Source organism: Squalius cephalus (genome assembly GCF_949319135.1).
Source record: "Squalius cephalus genome assembly, chromosome: 13".
Taxonomy (NCBI): domain Eukaryota; kingdom Metazoa; phylum Chordata; class Actinopteri; order Cypriniformes; family Leuciscidae; genus Squalius; species Squalius cephalus.
In genome coordinates, this window is record NC_137134.1 from 34756276 (window position 1) to 34775977 (window position 19702).

A 19702-nucleotide genomic window follows, 5' to 3' on the forward strand; every position below is an offset into this window, starting at 1 on the left:
AAAAGTAATCAGTTATGTTACAGCGTTATCTATTCATAAAAGTAACGCGTTAGAGTACTCATGCGTTACCAAAAATGAAAAGCCGTTTGCAGCGGCTCACACATGCTGCAGCTTAATTGACAGACACCGCCCCCGGCCCCTTTAAATGCACCTAGAATTCGTGACTCCTGACAATGAATAACGTCAGTCATCCGACTAAATTAATACTGCAGGATAACAACAATAACAGGAAAGACAGTCAGCAATAGGCTATTCCACATGGCGTTTTATTTATTTATTATCACAGAACATATTAATCAAAGTTCGCACCTACCCAGCCCGGGTAGCCTAGGCTACTGTATATGAGCACCATACAAGATAACTCCTGAATTTTTCTTTAACTCTAATGCAGTTATCAAAGTGGATCAAGTGTGCTTACTTGTAAACACAACCTGAGGTAAACAGGCTTGCAGATTTAAATCCATTTAGAAATGAACAACCAGTCAACGATCTAACAGAAATTAACAGCTGCCTGTCAAACAAAAATTATTACAAACCGAATTAAATCCTTCACTGCCACACAGGCAAATGACAAATCGCTTAATAGCCGAACTAATTATTATTAAAGTGTCACAAGCCTAAATTCGCTTTAACACAGTCCTCTTACATTTACTCTTCAAAGTAGTGATTAAAACGTAGCAGAAGCAGATTTTCGAAACGTTTGTCCGACAGTCGATTTCTCCTGGGAGTAAGAACGAGACTCCCGAGGCTGAAAAGCCTCTCCACGGGTGCGCTGGAGGGTGGTGGGGTATTGAAGCGCAGAAACACTGTCTTGATCCTGGGGAACTTGTTCAACATATCGATCTCGACACCTGACTTAAAATACTCAGCAATTTCAGTGTCCACCGTCTCTGAGACCTGTCTGTCCTCTGTAAATGAAAAGAAGTCGGTCTCGACGGCGTCTCCTCTGCTGACGGGTGCAGGTGGCAGTTCCTCAAGCAGCGGATGCCCCAGCGCACGGCACTCGGCAGCAAGCAGCACCTTGGCGGTGTCTTTTCTAGTCTCATCTTTTATCCAGCGCAGTTTGAATTTAGGAATGGTCACTGCAGCCAGCAGGGCCTCCTTGCTGTCTAGCGTGGATGCAAAGCATGTCTTTATGGCCTGCAAGATACAGGCAGGCATATCGAAATTAGTTTAAAACATGCAGTGTAAATCTTAGGGCTGGTCTGAATACCGTTTTTTGAGCTTCGAAGCTTCGGTCGTAATGAACATCGAATATTCGAAGCATCGGAGAGAGGGGGCTGAACATATTCTTCTCTCTAATAAAGGCAGGCATCTCTATGTGTCTGTCTGTCCATTTGCATTTTGATTATTTCGAGAACCGTTCATCCAATCGACTTCACAGGGAGTGCAGTGTCGCATTTGGTGCAATATAGATGGACACGCGAGACGAGACACATTCAGAATGAATAAACTTTTAGTAAACTACAGAACAGCGCGCGGGAAGCGGCGCGCCTCACGCCGGCAGGGCTTATATGCTCCTAACGGACACTGCACTAGTGATATAAAACGCACACACACAGGTCTGTTAACTTAAGCAATACTTTTAAGGTAGTCTAAAAATTGTTATATTTTTCTGACTAACAAATTACTGACACAGTAAAGGGTAAATTTAAATGAAGAAAAACTAAATTTAAATAAAGAAAAAACGAAATTTAAATAAAGAAAAACGAAATTTAAATAAAGAAAAAAACGTAATTTAAATAAAGAAAAACGAAATTTAAATAAAGAAAAACGAAATTACGTTAAATTAAAGGGGTGGTTCGGGATTTTTGACATCGGACCTCATTTTTAAGTCAGCCTGGTTGTTATTCATCAGTGGAGACATTTTTTTTTAAAAATTATCCAGTCCTTATATTTGGATAGTTAGCCGATGCTAGGCTAGCGCGAGTTAATGGTAGATGTTAGCCAGCCATTAAAAACCGTTTTACCCACTTCACAGTGCACCAAACGCAAATCAATTATAACACTAGACTATCGATGCAAATGTCCGTTGAGAGAATAATGTTAGAAATCAAATTTACCTTTCATCACATTGCATTAGTTATAATTTGTTCCCTGTAATCATAAGCCTTGTCTACAGCAGCAGCGGAGTGATATTGATTACCTAGGCAACCGAGTGAGCAGGTACACACATGTACTACACACACTGTAGTGCGCGTCTGTTCTGTGTTTACTTTTCGCCGCATTACTAACCGGAGCAAAGTAAAATTCCGCAGCTGCTGAGAAACTAGTTCCTTTGGGATCATTGAGATGAAAGGTAAGTTTGATTTCTAACATTATTCTCTCAACGAACATTTGCATCGATAGTTTGGTGTTATAATTGATTTGCGTTTGGTGCACTGTGGAGTGGGTAAAACTGTTTTTAATGGCTGGCTAACGCATCTACCATTGACTCGCGCTAGCCTAGCATCGGCTAACTATCCAAATATAAGGACTGGATAATTTTTTTTAAAAAATGTCTCCACTGATGAATAACAACCAGGCTGACTTAACATTGAGGTCCGATGTCAAAAATCCCGAACCACCCCTTTAAAAACGAGATAAATTTAGATTGATAATAACGGGTAAAAAAGGCTATATTCGAATATTCGAGTATTCGGGTCCAGCCCTAGTAAATCTTAGCAATATTTTAGTAAAGCTTGGTAAGAAATGAGCAAAAACAAAAAACAGACGAACAAACAATTTTACCTCAACTATAACATCAGGCAGGCCAGATGTCATCCGGGAGAGACTGTCTTTTAAATCCAGTGTTTTTGCCATCAGGGCCTCCAGTGTCGGCAAGATCGTTCCATAAAAACAGTTTTCCTCCCCTTGAAGAATATCCAGGGCCATGGCCAGCGGTTTGAGAATCACGCAGTACTCTTTAATAAACTGGTACTCCCTGTCAGTAATGCACCTGATGCCCAGCTGGGTGCACAAGTTGTGCAGGTCAGTGATGGGGATGTCCATGACCCTGCACAAAGCCTCATAAAAAGAGTTCCATCTGGTCGTCGTGGGAACCAGCAGCTGTCTCCTGCTGAATTTTTCCACAGTTTCTGATGCATATGCTGATCTGCTCGCTTTGGTCCAGAGTGCCGAACATTTAGCAATAGCACTCCTGTATACTGCTCTTGTGTCACTGTTGGAAGACAGCCATTTTTCTATGTCAGTGGTGGATATCAGATTCAGCGTATGAGACGCGCATCTGTGGTGAGGAGGCAGACTGATCATGCCATCACCATCAGAGCTTGACAGCACATTGTTTATATCCTCGAAAGTGACACTTTCACTCCGATCTTCCTCCTCCTCTGAGTCCGAGGCCGTTTTGTGAAACACCTGGAACGCCTTAACAAAATTAGATCCATTGTCAGTGACCGTGGCTGTCACTTTCCCTCCAAGGCCATATGACGTATGAATTTGCTCGATCTCCCCTGCAACTACATCATACGTGTGTCGTCCTCTCACCCACCTACATGCGATTGCAGCTTTCCCTCGTTTCAGAGTGGATGGATGTATCCAGTGTGCCGTCATTCCCATGAAGCTCTTATTATTAGCTGTCCACAAATCTGCCGTGGTAGAAACAAAGTCCAGTTCTTCAAACGTTTTTTTCAGTTCTTTCTCCATGTCTATGTAGGATTTGTCCAGATAGCTTGCAAATGTTTTGCGGTCAGGCACTGTTCCCTCTGTGTTACGTGTAGTTGGGATCGGGGGCTGGACTGGGACAAAAAATCGGCCCGGGCATTTTGGCCCAGACCAGCCCATTATATGATCATAAACACCACCCATCTTTGCACGCCCTTAATTATATGCATACCAACTCCTATTCATTAAAACCACTAATGCCATGTAAAATGAGTGAGTATAGAAACAAGTGAGAGTTAACAGATGAAATAAGTAAAAATGTGACATTTATTAATACAGTTGAACTATACTACATTGGCATAGCAATGCAAGTGTTTCTTACAGGATTTTTGTTAAAACTATGGTGGTGGGACCTCGGTCCTTCTAGGGGGGTTCGGGGGCATGGCCCCCCGTGAAAAAATTTTGTGCATTTTAATGTTAAATTCATCAATCTGGTGCACTTTGAGAGTTCAAAATTAAAAGCTCCAACCCATATTCAGTGTGCAAATTAAACAAAGAAAAATTCAAACCTCTTTTAGTTACAGTGTCTATTTACATTACACCTACTACATAATAATAGTTATAATATTAATCCAATGACAGTAATAGCCATATTTTGTAAAACAAATGCACTAAAAAATAAAGGAAACTTTCATAATTAGTGTTGTACCAATTTCTATACTTGAAAGAGATAAGCACATGATCTTTTATTTTGACGTAAACTGCATCAAGCTTTTATTTTGGCGGAAAACATGGTTTACAAACGCCTCTCATTAAATTTCTAGTGAATTGCGTAATCGTCAACTATGCAGATGTGGAAATAATCTGTAACTGGGTTATGGGTTCCTACACTCATGACATAGCCTAAGTGTTTTGAAAGTAGTTCTGCTTACTGCGGACTCTACACTCTCTCATCTCTCTCCTGATCCTCCTCACTATCATCATCTGCCGCTGGAGCTGATGAAGGTCAGAAAACATATATTTTGACACAGTTTACAGTGTCTGCTTTAAGGGCCTGGCTCTATTTTTCACCCTATTTATCTGCACATTCCTTGCGTTTCTTCTCCATCTATTTTGACAGATACACACTGACACTGCTGCACGCTCGCTCACTCGTTTAAAGTTGTGATTGGGCCAGCCCAGTGTCAATCAAGAAAAGAGCCAATGGGCCGCTGATCTACGTGTTTCATGGGCTGGTCTGTCAGAAAAAAAAACTAACACTGACTTTTTTTGACCAATGCATTACACCGGCACAAACCCAGCGCCGCCAATTAAGCAAAACAAAACAAAACGAATGGGCCTCCGATGTACAAATTTTATGGGCCGTTAAAAAAAAAAAAAAAAAAAAAATATGTATGAGTATGAGCTGTATCGGCCCAAAAAGCACGTCGGCCCACCGGGAAAATGCCCGGTATGCCCTATGGCCAGTCCAGCCATGGTTGGGATTTTACTGATTAATCTACGGAAAGATGGAGACTCCACAGTTGTAATTGGAAGCATCTCCTCGACTACATAACCGGCCACAAGTTTGTGAACTTCACTGATGGGGACTGTTTTAGCGGAGTTAAAACTCAAACGCTGTTGCTTTGGAGCTGGTGCACCACCGTCGTCCTCCTCAGCAGGCTTTGCTACCAGAGTGCTAGATTGGTGTTTGGATGCGAGATGTTTTTTAAATTTGAGGTAGAATTTTTGGCGGTCGACAGAAGCTTTTCACCAACGCAGAGTGTGCATTTTACCGTTATGTTCTTTTCCTTTTCGTTGACAAATTAAAAATAATGTTACTGATTACTTAACGCACGAAACTAACGCGTTAAGTTACACATTTCACGAAAAAGGTAATTAGAGTACTCTAACGCGTTACTTTGTAACAAATTAATCACGACAAACCAAATTAATTGTAATTGTATTACCATTGATGAAAACAAGTTGATACCAAGGTATTTTAGGCCTACAATTCTAACATAATTTTTCATGAAAAATCATGATTGTATTTATTTATTTTTCGAAAGTAAGGTTAATGTAAGCAGCTTCTTGCAATACTCTCCTAAATGCGTAATTGCAAACATTACCGCTTTAATGACCGTCCTTTATTTTTCAGTGCATTTGTTTTACAATATATGAGATTAATATTATAACTATTATTATATAGTAGTGTAATGTAGACACAACTAAAAGAGGTTTGAATTTTTTCTTTGTTTAATTTGCACACTGAATATGGGTTGGCACTTTAATTTTGAACTCTCAAAGTGCACCAGATTTATTGAATTTAACACTAAAATGCACAAAATTTTATTGGGCATGCCCCCGAACCCCCCTAGTGGGACCGAGGTCCACTCACCATAGATTTACCAAAAATCTAATGAATCTAATGATTTTTAATGAATCACTGTGGAGTATAGTTCAATTGTATTAATAAAAAACAATTTTGCACTTATTTCATCTGTTAACTCTCACTCGTACCTGACCGCTCATTAGTTTACAGGTGGGGGGCGTTCAGGGATTTTGATACTGGATAGGGGGCGCTGGGCCAAAAAAGGTTGAGAACCACTGATCTAAACGGTTCACTCGTAATGCGTCAGACCCAGTCCAATCGCTCTGCTTATAATTGCGTAACGGCAGTAGTTCAAAGACCTTGGCCCAGGACGCTTGAATAAAGGCCCAGAGGGCACCAAAGCTAGGTAGGGCGAGGTAATCACCCAACATTAAGAGACTCAGACCGTATGCCGGAACCACAAGGAAGGAATCTGGTGGGTTAACCCTCTGAGGTCTGAGCTGTTTTCTGGGCCCTGGAGGTGTTCTGACATGCTCTGACATTTCTGGTTATTTCTGTTACTTGTGACATTTTCATGGCTAAAGTCTAATTAAACTGTATTCAGCACAAACTCTGCTACAACAATATATCAACAGCATGTATGTAAAAGTTTGTAGTTTTGAGATAATGACATTTATGCGTGGTTTGTGAAAATACAAAAAAAAATTCTCACTGAAATAAGGCCATGAAACCCATACTGATTATTTCTTCACAAGACTTTTGAAAATTGTATCACGTAGCCTAGAATATTTGCTCCAAAACAATGTGAAAATCACCCTGACTGCTCATTCAGAGAAGACAATATATTGATTTAAAAATTTTACGACGTGTTTTGTGTTAGAAAGCCTTATGCGGCAGCTCATTAATATGTAAGCTTTTCTCACCTGAGAAAGACAAAGAACCTCCCCAACGGCCCTATTAGGAGCTATCCTAATATAGCTCCTAATAGCCCTGTCATTCTGAGCAACCTTGCACAATACTGTAAATGAGGAGATTTAAAAAAGAATGGCTTTTAAATTGTTTGGATTTATTTACAACACAACATAACCCAAAGATACACAACAAATGCCAAAAAAAAAACACTTCAAAGACAGACCTTTGTGCCATTCCTAAAAACATTGTACATGCATAGGTGTTTGATTTTCACTTTACCATGTTCATGTTCCAGAGACTCATGTGAATGTTGAAGTCGGCAGGACTCAGTGGCATCTGGGCCCTGAAAAAAAAGTGAACATACTGATATCAAGAGAAAGGCCTGCACGATTTTGGAAATAAATATTAGATTTTTCTGGTTAAAATTGCTTTTTAAAGTTCACAAAATACACACACACACACACACACACACACAAATGTTTCCAACAATATATAATATAATGAACACAAGGTTTGTTGTGCCTTGTAGGCATAAGCTATGCGCAGTGCTGGGTAAAATAATAATAATAGATAGCAGTATAAATCTTCCAAAATATTTCAGTAACAACCAAGCTAGAGAAAAATATATTGATTATCATGTTACTTCAAATGTTTCCATTCGTTATGATGATATGAAATGAGATAATAGTAAAAAGATGAAGCCGTTTGGTGCGTTTTGCTTTTCAAATGTTCAAATGATACATTCAAACGCGATCGCGCTGCAAAATCTGATACATTCAAACGCGATCGCGCTCAAATATAAAACATTATGGTTACCATACATATCTACGTTTGACCAGATATCCACAAACACAGTAGGCTTAACAGTAAACACGGGTCTAAATATTATAATATTCCCCATATATCTAGCAACAGTTCAACTGCAATGTGACATTTATGCAACAATAACAAACTAATATGTAAAAATTTCTTACCTTAAATCTTTATTGTCTTCAAATCGCGTTCTTCTTCTTCTGAGGTAGCCTAAATCCAATGTAAGCTCTGGCGCGTCTTTCAAACACAGTAAGGAGTAAGTTACGAAGTCTCTGCTTCTTTGTTTTGAGGTGATGAGGGCGTTTACAGGTCTGCGTTTCTCCGCATGGATCATTTGCATGTCAATCGCTCGTGCGCTCGTAGGCGTGTTCAAATTAAATTTAATGAGGACGCGTTTGAGAAACTGTACATGCCGCTGCTTTCGTATGGATTACTTAAAAATAGAATATTTGTTTTTTATATTATTTACAAACTTTAAAAATAGAGATTCCAAGCGTTGTATAGACATGCGTTTCAAGTCTGTGTGACAAACATTCGCTGAGTTACAGGTCATTTTCTGTCGCGTTTCAGAATGAGTTTCACATTGAGAGAGACGGCAGAACGCGCATCATGTTTATTTTCTTTGTTTTACGGAAAACACAACATTTTGTTTTTATTATGAGTGTACACAAATAAAAGAAGACATTTAACAGCTTTGAATGATGTACAACACAAGTATGTAAAATCAAAATCAACAGAGTATTTTGCACTGATAAAAAAAAAAACGAGTAGATCACGCCGGCGTGATTGCCGACCTCAGGGGGTTAAGCTCATGTAGTTCAAAGGCCTTGGCCCAGGACGCTTGAATAAAGGCCCAGAGGGCACCAAAGCTAGGTAGGGCGAGGTAATCCCCCAACATTAAGAGACTCAGACCGTATGCCGGAACTACAAGGAAGGAATCTGGTAGGTTAAGCTCATGTAGCGGTCAAAGCCCAGCTGCACAGATAGGGCCCTTGCTTGTAGAGCAGGGACGTCCATGTTATAAAATCTGGCGAAGGTGGACAGCTCGTACCAGAAGAGAGGTGCTTGACTGCGGTAGTAGAGCACCTGAGAGTGAGGCACACGGGAACTGTGCCGACGTGAGCTCACTCGTGCCCGATCTCTCAGGCCTCTGGCTCTGCTGTTTCTTCCTCCGAGGTTCCTGGGAGGAAGAGAACAGGAGAGCGTGAGGGGCGGGACCTTGAAAATTAAGTGGTCCGCGAGCGGAGAGAGGTGAGACTCATACTCTTGCAGTGAGAACAGCTCGTCTCAGTGAGCGCAGCTTCTGTGTGGGATTTCCCCAGACAGGTGACGCACTCACTGTGCTCATCAAATGGGTGCAGGGGTGCCCTGAACGTGCCACACTCAGCATTTGCATTTGCAACAACGCCCCATGGAATTTGCTCTTTTAGAAACGCTGGATGGCCACAGGGGAGATCACTGAATCAGATCGAGTGCAGAGTGCTGTCAATCCGCTTGCTTGCAGAGCGCCGATCAGTCAGCTTGATAGCAGGATAGGAATCTGAGTTCCTATGGCAGAATGTATGACGCAGTACGATTGAACCGTATCGATAAGGAACATGTGTTAGTTTCAAAAGAGTTATTTTACTCAGATTTGCCAAAGTGTGGTAAAGTCTGCAATAAAAAAAAAGAGATCTCTTTATAAACTCAAGTATTTCTAGTTATAATATTCCAAACACCAAATCTCTCTGGTAACCAAATGCAAATTTCTCTAAATAAACAATTATATAGGTTAATGTGTTTTCTCATTATTATTCGCTGATTAGTTTGGTTGTAACAATGCAGGCAAACATTATAAATGTTATTCACTGGTTTCGGGATCAAAATGGATGCTGCAATGGTTTTCGTCTTAGTTTTATATTTAGAGAAATGTGGTTAGATCTGTTGGGTGGATAAACAGCTTCTGCTGGATGTTTGTGGAATGTTTTTTTCTCTAAGTACGATAAACTCCTGCTTGTGCGCTTTAAGAGTGCACGCTTTCACTGCGTGATGTAGCCTCTTATAATGCAGTGTGAATTCCCCCAAACATCAAGATATGAGGATAAAATCTGGATGACCTTTCATATCTTTTTACACTTATGTCGTAAGACCATGTTAAGCAATTTCACACGAGAAAGAGTGCTGTTTTTCCTGAACATCAGCATGATTGTAAATGTGATACTGATTTTATGTAACAGTTCAACAAACAAAAAGTTAACAGTCTTAGACACAATATTACATCTTAGACACAATATTGTCTGTTTTTGCTCTGTTTAACAAAGAATATAGTTATATCATATAGGCTACAAACAAATCCACGGAAGAGCAGTCACGTGTCTCTGAGAAACACACACACAGCAGTGTTTTGTTTGAATCTGTATTTTTTAAAGAATTGGGTGAGTCAAAGATGATTCAAAGACCCATTATTAAATACAGTCACTTGCTTCATTCCTGAATCAGTCGTTGTTTTGAATGAATCGGCTGAATTGATTATTCAGTGACTTATTCATTAAGATAGTGACTTTCCGCCACATACTGGTAGTTTTAGTGTCATATTTAAAGTATCATTTAATTTTTTGTAATATTTTTTATTGTTTTAATATTTTTCAAGTTGTATTCAAAACAATATCAACATTATTGTAACAGTATGTTCAGTGTGTTTAGTTTTCATGGACTTTTAGTTTGTTTTCATTCATCTTCTGTGTTCCTTGTTCTTTTGCATCAGCTTTGTGTCATTAATCATCTTGTTTGAGTCACTATTTAAGTTCTCCCTTTACAGTTGTAAGGCTGCTGCCAGTATGTCTGGCCGACCCCTCGACGGAACAAAAGGCCCCCCTGGACATTAACACTTGAACTATCTCCTGCATATGTAACAGGGATTTCGAGGTGCAGCACACAGTGCAGCTCACACCCCACACACACTACCTCCCCCTCATCCCCCCTCCTCCTCACCTGAAATACACTGAAAACCTATGCAATGTAAAGTATGTACAAGAAGTATCTATGCATGTTTGATATCATTTAAAGTGTCTCAGTGCGCCTGGTAAAATGGTCTCATTCTCCCAACCATAATGAAAAGCTAAAAGAAGGTATAAAATATGAGAAAGTTATGTATCTTCTAAAGGTGTTCCCTCCCCAGATCCTCCATTCAGACTGTACCTCCTGTATGTTAAACAAGAACCTATTCAAATACAAATTCTGATCTCCCAGTGTGAACCCCTGAAGAGGGAACCAAAATCTAATTATAATGATAGACGGCCATTTGGTAAGAATATTGAATTATCTGGGTATATAAGGAAAAGGGACAGAAAGTTCGAGGAGTCTGTAGGTTGACTGCCCACACAAACGCTGTGTGTAATTTTCGTTGCCAGGTAATTTCTACAAATTATTCCATTTCTGAATTGTTGTTATGTTATGATTAACTGATGATTTTATTCTTGCGAATTGGACTTTGAATTATTGCTTCATTACCTGGTCAATAAATTGTAAACGTTTGATTTTATTCTGAACGACTCTGAGATTTGTTTTTTCCCAAATAAGATTAACGGATTCGTATATTGCCACAAGCTGCGTCAGAGGTTAACGACGGTTAACAACTGATATCAGGGAGTTTTGCTGGCGACTTGGGTGGGTGGATGTGTTCCGATGTCTTCTTTTCTAATTTAATGTTACTTTAGATAAATGTACAGGTTTGATTAATTCAGAGCCAAAACCTACTAAAGTAAAACGATTGAATTAAGATCTTGAAGGGCACCCAAGGGGGCTAGGAAAAAGTCTCTTTGATTGTTGTGCGTGTTCGGCAAAATCCTAGAGAATTAGCCAACTGCCTCAGCTCCTGATCTTCGGGACTGGCCACTTGTGTTGGAGACCTGGGTAAGGAACTCGGAGCGATATAGTCTTCCTGATCTAAGCGGGTAAAATACAAACAGAGTTTTAAGAGAATAATCAAATATTCGTTCACGTTTTAATGATGCACAGATATCATTAAAACCTTTTCATTTTTGGAGTCAGATGAAACGAGCTATTGTGTGTGAGAAAATATTGTATTTAATATTGTTGTGTTGCGTAAAAGGAAAGACAGTAACGCGCTGAGAAACCTTCCCCGTATTATTGGAGACCTCCATTGGACCAATCAGACGGGCTTACAAAGTGGTGACCTCGACGTGATCTCGCAACAGACGAGCAACGTCTTTCCAGCGCAACATTCAACTTGAACTCTGCCCGGAACATGAGGTTTGAACTCCTTCCCATCTATCTCCAGCTGCTGTGGTAAGTTGATTTCTTTGTCTTTTAGCGCTGAGGAAAAAAACTGTTTTGTACATCACATATAGACACATTTGTAGTACGGGTCGGTATACCCTTTGTTTAGACCGGAACCGAAAAATCCGGTGGGCAAAAGAATTAGACGAGAAACATGGCTTTTCAGGGAAATCACAACAGCGTAGATGCGGAGATAATGGAGATTCTAGGCGTGCAGTTGAAAAAACTCCTTGTTCGGTTAAGCGACAAGGGATTACAATTAAGCTGGAGTAACAACGAAATATTATCCTGGTATTCTGCCGAGGGTGCGAAGCTAAAATCTAAACCAAAATACAAAAAGATTCCCGCTGCAATTGTTTATTTGCTTCGTCGTAACGACCTCGAGACCATAATCAAGAACGAACGAACAATATCAGAAATTAAAGAAATCGAAAGATCGCGTTCTGACGAACTGTACAAGTTAAGAACACAAGTCGAAGCGTTTGCGTACGAATAACAGGGGTGGGCTAGACAGCGAGAAGAAATGGCAACACAAATTGATCAAATTCAAAGAAAACTTCAAAACGGCAGTAATTACATATCTGCTCTCGAAGATTGCTGCGACAAATCAGGTTTCCCAGTAGCCGCGGTTAAACAAGCAGCACTGGAAGAAACCTTTGAGCTAAATGCTAACCATGATAGCGATGACGACGCGTTACTAACGTTACAAAAGCCACAGAGAGAAACTCGTAACCGAGCTCTTGTGAGTCTGTGGCCCGAACAACCAAACTTGCGAAGCCCAGTTAAGACTCGAACAAAATCGATTGATTTGCCAAAAAAATCTGTTAGAGTCGCTGTGCTTAAAACCATGACAAACGCGGATGATGAAATCACAACAATCAGCCGGCCGTTAACATGCGAAGAATGTTCAAGACATAAACAAGTCGTAGGAATGCTGCCGCGAAAAGGGCCGTTTCAACCCTACTGGGAAGCATTGATGTTACAGGCCAGCGTGTACAAACTAGAAACTCGAGATGTGTGGCAAATCGCTCTACTCACTATACCTGATGAGATTAGACCAAAGCTTACCGCAAACATGAAATCTGGCGACATAATGAACCGAGTCGAAAATGAAACCAACGAAGCTATCTACGAGCGTCTAAAACAGGCATTATTAAACATTAGGGGACCGACGCATATTGATTGGAGCAAAATCTTAGAAATAAAGCAAACAGGTAACGAGTCATTTGAAATGTACGCTGAACGGTTATGGGTAACTTACAGAGAACACTCAGGGCTGGAAGAGATAGACCGCAACCATGACGCATTACTACAAATTTTAAAGACCAATGCCGGCATTCCCGTTCAGAAGGCTTTAGCAAATGGCGTCGACCCGGCCGAAAACACGTTCCAAGCAATAGTAGACTGGGGTACAAGAATAGAAAACAGATTTTACAAAACCAAACCCCGCAATATTGCATCCGCACAATGGTTAACAGAAGGGAACAGCCCAGGCAAATTTAACCAAAGATCCCCAAACAAAATGCAATGCAACTATTGCAGAAATTATGGCCATATAAAGAAAGATTGCCAAAAGAGGGAGAGAGATTTAGAAAAGCTAGACAATCATTGCCAAAAATCGCCATCTAGCGGAAACGATAACCTGTACAAGCAGTTCACCAATTTCATTGCTGAGTATAAAAAACAACAAAGCCAAAATGGCGCGGGCCACAACGCGACCGGAAAGACTGAAAAATATCAACACCAATAGGGACACGTGGCCTCCATCGCCGTAGGGAGCATAATTAAGAGCGGAAACCGAATAAAAATAAGAGCTAATTTAGGAGGCCGGTTAGCGGACGTACTTATTGATTCTGGCGCATCTTGCTCCTGTACCGACATTCAGTTTCCTTTAACTAACGAAACCATTCAGGTCAAAGGTATCGGCGACACATTAATGATTGCAACAAAAACACAGCCAATTGAACTCGATTTAGGCGTAACCGTTTTGAAAGAACCTCTCTGGTATTTACCTGATAACAGTGAAGGGACTGTGCTGGGAATGGACATTATGCGAAAGTATGGCTTTGTAATTCACTGCTTTGAAAAGCAAATTGAGTTGAAAACAGACAAAACTGTAAAAAAATGCATACCAAAAAACACAACAAGCATTATGTCCATATCCGCCCCAGATCCCATTCAACAGATGGTAAACAAACACGATAGCATCTGGGCTACACATGAACATGACTGCGGCCTCATTGACTTTGTTGTGTGCATTGAGGGGGAGCCCCCTCCCCCACAAAAACAATACCGCATCAAACCAGAAGCCGAGTCAGCTGTTCATGAAATTGTACAACAACTTGAAATCAGAGGAATAGTCAGACGTTGTAGTTCAACCACAAACTCTCCGTGTTTACCAGTACCAAAATCGAACGGTAAATGGCGTCTTTGTATTGATTACCAGCGTCTCAATAAAGTTTTGCCCAAGGCTACACCCATAGTGGCAAATCCGTCTACATTATTATCGCAGATTTCAACACAAGCGTCCTGGTTTACAGTGCTCGACGTAAAGAATGGTTTCTGGTCCATCCCAATCAAACGCGCTGATCAGTGGAAATTGGCCTTCACTGTGAATCAAATCCAGTATACTTGGGAGAGAATGCCACAAGGCCTCCATAACAGTCCTGCGATTTTTCACAGAGCATTAGAAGACACGCTTAATCCACTGACAGGGACCGGAAACGTGATCCATTACGTTGATGATATACTTATCGCGACTGAGGGATCATTTGATGATCATTTGCTGCTCGTTGACGAGGTACTGCTAACGCTCGGTAAAGCTGGCTTCAAATTAAACAAAGAGAAAGCTCAAATCGCACAAAATGAGGTCCAGTACCTGGGTTATACGATAACGCAAAGCCACCGAGCATTAACAGATGATAGGCGGAAATGCATTGCTGAACTTCCCCGACCGCACACGCTGAATGCGTTACAGAAAGTGCTGGGAACAGCAAATTACTTAAGAGACTTCATTCCAGACTTTGCAAACGTAGTCACGCCGTTGTATTCCCTCTTGAAAGGAAAATCAAAGCCCTCTGACGTTCTTGAATGGTCAGAGGAACACGAAAAAGCTTTTACGAGTCTAAAAGAAAATTTGTGCAGTGCTCCTGCACTCGGTCTGCCGAACCCTAAAAAAGCATTCCACTTACAGGTGGACGCGAACGAAAACACTCTAAGTGGCGTTTTAACCCAAGATCATGGGGGAAAATTGCGTCCGATCGCCTATTACAGCAGAAAAAAATCCACGGTCGAACAAGGATTCGACCCGTGCACTCAGCACGTGCTGGCGGTTCACTGGATGTTGACAACAACTGAACCGATTGTAGGTTTCCAACCTATCGTTGTACATACAGTGCACACGCCAGTACAAATGCTGTTGCAGGGCCGAATAAAAGGTGTGTCATCGCAGAGGTTAGCAAGATGGCTAGCAGACATACAAGCGCGTGACATCACGACCGTTAACGATCGAATATTACCTCATTTATTGGGAGATGTCGAGGGCCACCCACACACATGCCAAACCAAACAGGAAACACAGAGCCCAGTTCATGACCAAGAACTTCCAGACCAGACACAGGTGTACATTGATGGCTCCCGGTACTGGCATGATGGCAAATTCCACACAGGATGTGCAGTGTGGACCCCTCACTCTCCCAATTCAGACACTAACCAATTGCTAATCAAACTATCTGAAAACACATCTGCGCAAGAAGCTGAACTTATTGCATTACTCGAAGCAATCAGATCACATCACGAGCCGCTGTGTGTATACACTGATAGCCGATACGCATTTGGTGCAGTCCATGATTTTATGGCACAGTGGCAGTTGAGAAAATTCCTCACATCTGCCGGAACACCGATCAAACATTTTAACATCATAACTTCGATTTGGCAGGAAGTTAAAGCACGCAATTCCTCACTCTCCGTCGTCAAAGTGCGCGCGCACATCAGCAAAAATCCAGATGAACACGAGAAAAACAATAACATTGCAGATCAATTAGCAAAATTAGCAGCACAAAAGGGAGATAAATGGCAGCCTGACAGACTGATTGTTTCTGCTGTGAGTGCGTTTCAGACTGTTCCTATTGACTTGAAACAGTACCAGCTAGAACTGTGGAGTTCTGATGGAGAGCTGACACCGCACCTGCAGCAGGACCAACTAGTCAAGGTCACTGAAGGCATGATTTTGAGAGACGATAAATACATCGTTCCAGAAGCCCTCCAGAAACCAGTGATAAAGTTGTACCATGATTATGCACATGTATCAGCTCCCAAAACACAACAGCTGATACAAAAGAACTTCTGGTGGCCACAAATGGCATCAGACATTCAAAGATGGTGTGACACATGCATCGTATGTGCTACCATTAACCAAGGTAAGCCTGGCCGTACAAAACTGTGTAGACCAGAGCCACCCAAAGGACCTTGGGAGTCACTCCAATTGGATTTTATAGGTCCACTACCCAGTGCCAAGGGCGGGTATCGTTATTGCCTTGTGATTATTGACAAATTTTCCAAGTGGGTGGAAGCGATTCCCACTCGCAATAACAGTGCAAACACGGTGGCACGTGTGGTAGCGAACCAAATCCTCCCACTCTGGGGGGCACCAATCCAAATTGAATCCGATCAGGGCACCCATTTCACAGGGCAGGTGATGAAAAACATATGCCAGATGCTGAACATCAAACAAAGATTCCACGTCCCGTACAGGCCGCAGAGCTCTGGGATGGTGGAACGTGTTAACCGAACCATAAAAGAAAGCATCTCAAAACAGGTTGCACAACACAAAAACCAATGGATTGATGCTTTGCCCACAGTTCTAACAATACTGCGGGCAACTCCTTCAAAAGCCACAGGTATCAGTCCATTCGAACTCATGACTGGAAGAGTCATGAAGCTGCCCATCGACCCAGAAATTACCCCAGCAGACCTGGGGCCTCTTGTGATCGCAACTCAACAGTCTGTGTTGAAACAATTACGAGAGAGGCTGGAAGTGCTACATGCACACGCTGCTCTGAAACAACAGCAATCAGACCTGACAAATGATGCACAATTCAACCCAAACTCTGAGGTGAAATTCTCAGAAGGAGACATGGTAATGATACGTGTTTTTGTGAAGCAAGGTGCATTCACACCCAGATGGCATGGCCCATATGAAATTAAGGCTGTATGCAACAGCTGTGTGGCCACGACCATAAAAGGGAAACTGCGATGGTATCACATGTCTCAGTGCAAACCATTTAAAGGTACACAGAATAAATGAATAACTGTCACTAACTTCTCTTCCTGCCTTCCAGGTCGACTGCAGCGATCCCATGGAGGCCGGATGAAAGGAAAGTGTCCGGGCCCACGTGCATCAGACTGGGCCAAAGGGTTTCACTCACACACAACCTGAAATGTGGGAGGTGGGTGTGGAAATACTCCAAGGGGCCTTTCACACCAAAAATCACAGTCGCACCCAAAGAGACAGCTACATGGCCTCCCGGTATAGTACCGGATCCAAATTGCACACCACAAATTTGCTGTAGTTCAGGTAGCACCCACCCACCTTCAGGAAACATTTCAGGATACACTCGAGCACCAAAATTCATGCACAACCTCACTGCCTGGTATCAACTTAAAATAGATTCAGGCGACACAATAGGCGACATGAACACTCTACACGAAAACAACAACAATGGCATAGACCCAAAATTGTGCTATAACATTAAAAATTTGGAACCTGCAACATATAGGTGCACACATACAGAAACGCACAATGACACACACATGAGATTCACAGAACTAATGTACGATCTCACAGTTTACACACCTAACGAACAAAAACCAAAAACATTTGTGTGGACCAACCGAAAGGAAGGAACGTATTGTGTCGGAAAATGTTCACATAGCATAGACAATTTCACCAATCCACACAACTGTTCATGGACTGTTACATATTGTTTTAATTTGACCACCTGCGGATACACTAAACCCAAAGAGTGTCCGGAATTGCACTCAATTCCTCCTGGTGGACTGATTAGAGGAAACATCAACAAAACTTTATTACATGATGTAAATTTGGTAATGACACATGTGACATACAACATTTCAAACATACTCTCTGCCTATACAAAACATTGTAATGTTAATGATGAGTCGTATGCATGGCTACAGTCACGAATCGATGATTTAATTTCTGATTACAAAGACAGGCTTGCCGTCCAAATTCCACCTACTCGCTCAAAACGAGACTTGCTAGGCAGTATAGCCGGCTTGTTCGGATCAATTAATTCAGCAGCCAACACCTATAAAATAACCAAACAATCCCAATTCTCCACATGGTTGACAGATCAGATGGCCACTGGTTTTCAACACATCACCAATAGCAATGATAACATTATCAAAGCGGTTCGTTCCGAGGCGCAGGCGCTTCTAACGATTAGCCACACATTGTTCAATCAGACCCGTACCATCGAACGTGACTTAGCCTGCAGATCATATGCACAAGATTTGTTCACTGCAACAAGACAGGAAATTTTAGACCTTCGTCTTCACAAGACCCCCAGACATGTTTTGAATGATTTAATTGAGGTTTTAGATTTGCATAGATGGTTCTCTTCAGAAAAAATGAAAAATGTCAAATATTCAGAACTTTTATCCACAATTATGATGTATACTGGAAACGAATGTATTGGTTGCATTGGATTTTTTATATTGGAGTGGTAGTTAAAGATCAGGTAATTAAATGGGATCACCTCACTGGATACATGACTTTGAAGGGTACTGAGACCTTGTTTACCAGTCGCACTTGTTGTCATGAAACTCATAATTATGTTGTCTGTACGTGTAACACATTGCAGCCTTTCTCTTCCAATGATAGCAAACTCATAAATGTTGAATCGTTGCATGGCCATTCAAATGCTGTTCAGGTGTCTCATACGCAGTGGTGCATCGTCAGTGAGATGAATTCATTCACCTATGGAGGGCTGACCTGTCCTGCTAATCACTCCTTTTGCTTGGAGGTGACAGAGGACTTTTCTATGGGCCAGATCGACATCCTCGGAAGGATGCCAACGGACGCTGAGGTCTCCCCATGGTGGGACGACACCTTCTATGAACACGGAACACAAGCTTTGGTCGACACGATGGACCTGGTACAGAACGTCATTCTCCAAACAGAGTACCACCTCTCTCAAGCGCAAGTGGAGACAAACTTGGCGCGAAAGACTGCACAGATCCTGTCTAGCTCATCTACCCGATCAGCACAGATTGCATATACCTGGTGGGACTGGGTACTTCGAGGTTGTGCGGTTGGAAGCGCACTCATCTTCTCCTTCACGCTCTTCCAATGTTTCTACTTCCGACATCTTATCAGATCGGTAAAAGCAGCCACCAACACTATCTTGACTCTCAGCCCCTTAAAGCTGCCCACCTTACAACAACTGAAATGACACCGCAGGAAACCCTGTGAGTGGCCCACGGTGCCAAACGGGGGAGCTGTAAGGCTGCTGCCAGTATGTCTGGCCGACCCCTCGACGGAACAAAAGGCCCCCCTGGACATTAACACTTGAACTATCTCCTGCATATGTAACAGGGATTTCGAGGTGCAGCACACAGTGCAGCTCACACCCCACACACACTACCTCCCCCTCATCCCCCCTCCTCCTCACCTGAAATACACTGAAAACCTATGCAATGTAAAGTATGTACAAGAAGTATCTATGCATGTTTGATATCATTTAAAGTGTCTCAGTGCGCCTG

At 41.8% G+C, this 19702-nt stretch overlaps 1 pseudogene across 1 annotated transcript; it reads left to right on the plus strand.

Moving 5' to 3' along the window:
• The first annotated feature begins 18025 nt into the window (after positions 1–18025).
• LOC307170428 lies at positions 18026–19392 on the plus strand (annotated as a pseudogene). Its single transcript has one exon. The product of its transcript is annotated as an uncharacterized misc_RNA (transcript).
• Positions 19393–19702: the final 310 nt, after the last annotated feature.